Source organism: Marmota flaviventris, chromosome 2 (genome assembly GCF_047511675.1).
Source record: "Marmota flaviventris isolate mMarFla1 chromosome 2, mMarFla1.hap1, whole genome shotgun sequence".
Classification (NCBI taxonomy): Eukaryota; Metazoa; Chordata; class Mammalia; order Rodentia; family Sciuridae; genus Marmota; species Marmota flaviventris.
Window position 1 is genome coordinate 165,603,285 of NC_092499.1, and position 4,522 is coordinate 165,607,806.

The following is a 4,522-nucleotide window of genomic DNA, read 5'->3' on the forward strand; positions in this document are numbered from 1 at the left end:
TGAAGTATCATAAATTATCATTTTGGAGCTGTCTAGATCAGGAATCTCATTGGGCTAAAATCAAGATGTCAGGAGGGTTGTAGTCCCTTCCAGAGGCTCCAGGGGAGAATCTGTCTCCTTGGATTTTCCATCTTTTAGAAGCCACCCAAATTCCTTGGTTGAGACCCCTTCCTCCTATCTTCAAATTAACATTGCTGCATCTTTGGGATATCTTTGGGATATCTTTCAGTCATTTGCCTCTGCTTTTAAGAAATCATGTGAGCCGGGCGTGGTGGCGCATACCTCTAGTGGCTCAAGAGGCTGAGGCAGAAGGATCCTGAGTTCAAAGCCGGCCTAAGCAAAGCAAGGCACTAAGCAACTCCATGAGGCCCTGTCTCTAAATAAAATACAAAATAGGGTTGGGGGTGTGGATCAGTGACAGAGTGCCCTCCAAAAGAGAAATCATGTGATTAGATTGTGAGTATCTGGACGGTCCAATAAAATCTCAGAATAGTCTCAATGATACTTATAAAGTTTATTTCATCAGCAAAAATAATTTATTTAAATTATCAAATAAAATCATATTTATTTATGGTATACCACATGATGGGTTTTGTTATACATATACGCTGTAGGATGACTAATGTGTGAGTATGGTAAGAACACTTTTCTTGAGCAATTGTCAAGTATATATTTCATTGTCAGTAACTATGGTCATCATATTGTACAATAGGTCTCTTGAATTTATTCCTCCTGCCTAAGTGAAATTTTGTGTCATGGGTCCAATATCATGTAAAGTCCTTTTTGCCATATAAGGTAAGGTATTCATAGGATCAGGGATTATGATTTGGACATGTATAGGGAATCATTATTCTACCTACCACAGTACCTATTGCCACTAATGTTAAGTGTGCAAAAAGTCACAGAGGGTGTCTTTTATTTAGTTTATTTTTCCTGTCATTTCCTTTTAAATAATGTGCATTTAAAAGTTTTTCATAGTTTATTCCAAAGTTGAGCATCTAAAAACTTTTTTTTCCAGCAAATTTTTATTGCAATCTATTTTACAGAGACAAAGATACACGGTTTAAGTCTACTACTCAGTGAATTTTCAAAAGTGAACACACATGGGAATTGTCACTCAGACCAAGACATGGGAACTTTCTAGAATCTGGAAGCACTCTTCAAGCCCCACTCTCACTCATTACTTCCTGTCTCCTAAAATAAACCACTATCTTGTTTTCTGTCATGCTTGATTAATTCTGTTTCATAATTTCATATGTATGGAATTATAGCATTTATTTTTAATGCCTTCCTTCTTCTACCTAATTATACTTAAGAATGTTTTCTGTACTCTAGCATGTAGAAGTAACCTATTTATTCTCAACCGTCAAATAGTATTCCATTGTATTTACACACTGTAATTTGTGTATCCATTGTATTGTGGAAATTTGGGCTGTTTCCTATTTTTAGGTGTTAAAATTATTGTTAGTGAGTTTTCTAGTATATTTTTGGGTAACTGTATTTACATATTCCTGTTGGGTATGTACTTAGCAGTAAAACCACAGGACATAGGGTGTGCATCAGTGTAACTTTGGAAGATATTAATAAACAGTTTCCAAGTGGTTGTGCAACTTTACACACCAGTCAATAACAATTGGCATGGTCAGTGTCATTAATATTTTAACCAGTCTGGCAAATGTGTAGTGGTATCTCATTAAGGTTTCTTATTGTTATTGCTATTGTTTTTAAGGTAGACTTCACATATGATGAAATGCACAGATATGAAGTTGAAATTCAGTGAATTTTGTTAAACCCTAAACTTGTTTGAAAAGGTTCCAAGTCATTTAATTGTGAATTTGCCTCTTAAGAGGGGTTTGGAGATTAAATCCCTCATGGTTGAAGAGGAAAAACAGTATTTACTTCCTGTCCCTCCTCCCAGTGATAGTGTGACACTCGGGCATAGGCTTGCACATATATAAGGTCAGTGGAATTAATGAAGTTAGTATGAGTTATCTTCTACCTCAGAGGCCATTTGCCTACTGACCTCTGGGTCACTTGGCTGGAAAAGGGAAAGTCAGAACCATAGCTTTTGAGTCCCAAGAACATTTCAGAAAAGCCTGGCATCAGAGTCTGATGTTCTTCTCTAAGGTCTTGCTGCTGGTGCCACAAGTATGTCAAAAAAAAAAAAAAAAAGATCATCCAGACCTCGAAATCCACCTCTTTTCTTCTTCTTTTTGCTCATTACATTCCTGCATGAGTCATGTCCAATGAGGTATTTATGGCATGGTTGAAACTCGTTCCCCTCATACCCCTGGCACACACAGGTTCTGATGCTTCTCATTTAGTTTCACCATAGGAAATGTACCACAGAGTCATAATTTGCCTGCACGTAAAGAAGGTTGGAAAAAACCAGTCAGCTTGTAAAAAGATGCAGGCTTGTAAAAGATGGACCCATCCACCAAGACTCCCTCTGCAGCTCTTTTCCTTAGAGGCACCACCTGGGAAGCAGAGCAAGCCCCTCTGCTGCTGTGCTCCTGTGCCCTTGACGTGTCCTTTAAAGCTGGAAACGTCTTTCTTCTAGTCTAGTCTGCCAGAACATCCCATTCTACTGAAAACCTGCTGTTACCACTCATGTGTGTCTCTGTAATTCCCCTAAAGACTTCTGTTTTGGAACCCCAAAACCCAGAAGACTTAATTATTATTTTATTTCTCTGTATTTTGCTCTGTTACTTTCCTTCCTGGTTCAATGAGAGTAGAGCAGCCCAACAGCTAGGGGAGAAGGAGTGATGATGCCTATCAGTTCCTATGTTAGGATAATATTCTACTAGAATCCACCTGCCTACCCATCCATCCTTGTGGCAAACACAGACACACAGCAAGTGTATTGTACGACCACAGTGTTTGGAATGGATGTGATCTTAGGCATTTCAAATGGTTCCCAATCAGCTACATAAACATATATGCTGTTATACAACAGATAATTTTGTTTAAAACTTGTTCAATACTTGGGAAGAGGCAAAAAAACAAAACAAAACAAAACAAAAAAACAACCATACAGAACATTTTTTAGTGGAGGGCAAGGACATAATCTAGTGAACTTTCAGGAGAGCATCTGATGCTTTAGGTGTATGTACCTTTTTTGTAGACTGTTTTACAATTTTTAAGGGATAGAAGTTAATGTGTAGAAAACTGATAGAAATACTAGTAACCCTTGTGGATAGCAATGTAAATGAAATTTTACTACTGGAAGTAGAGTTGATTTCTGCCAATTTGATAAAATAAACCTAAACAACTTTATATTCTATTTCCCTGAGGATACGACACACCTTTATGTCTATTAAAAAATTCATTCTGTATTCCTCTCTCTCTGTATACATCTATTTATATTTTTCCATCCTTCAAGTTCTCCTGTGAACCAGTCCTTCCATATTACTGTTGATTAGTTAAATGAATTGGATAATTTTTTTGACATATTCATTTTATATTTGTATGAAAGTCAAGTGTTTTCACATTTTGAAAATTATACTGTAATCATTTGTAATAAAGGATGTTTCCTTGGTATTTAAATTGCCCCTTTTATCCTCTCCTTTTTCTGAATATCTCTCAGGGTTTTTCCACATTCAATCTAGTCTTTGCAATAATATTCACAATTAATAGATAATATGATTTCCATTTTTTTTACACCAAAATCTGGCGAGGCTCAGAGAAGGGTCTTACAGTTACTTATTACTATGCAACACTGTTGGGTTTCCAATGAATTCCAGCTTACTCTCACCCTTGGTGCCTCCTGTGTGTCAATCTGGATCATTTTAAATTCAAAATTGCTGAGGATTATACAGTTTTCTTGTAAAAGTATTGAAGACACTGTGCTCCTTATTTAAAGCCTTTTTAAAAAAAGACAATTTATTCATTTTGGAGATTTAAATTCAAGGCAAAATTTGCCCCCTCCCTACATTATAGAGGATATTGAGTATGCATGTCAGTTGCATGAAGGAATGTATGATATTTATGAGGCTAATAATCAACAATTTGTTGGCAGAAGAAAGGCAAGAATATACAAAATAAAAAAGTTCATAAAATTTAAAAAATGGTTAACAGGATTATTTGTTGGTTCTTCTTAGTTATACCTGACAGTAGAATTCATTTGATATAATTATACCAGCATGGAATATATCTTATTCTAATTAGGACCCCAGTCTTGTGAATGTACATGATGGTGAGATTCACTGTGGTATATTCATATATGAAGATAGGAAAATTATGTCAGATTCATTCCACTGTCTTTCCTTTTCCTATCCCCCCCCTTCCCTTCATTCCCCCTTTTCTAACCACTGAACTTCTATTCTTCCCTTCCCTCCCTTATTGTGAGTTAGCTTCCCCATATCAGGGAAGACAATTGGCCTTTGGCTTTTTTTTTTTTTTTTTTTTTTTGGATTGGTTTATTTCACTTAGCATGATAGTCTCCAGATCCATCCATTTACTGGCAAATGCCATAAAGTCATTCTTCTTCATGGCTGAGTAATACCCCATTGTGTACATATAC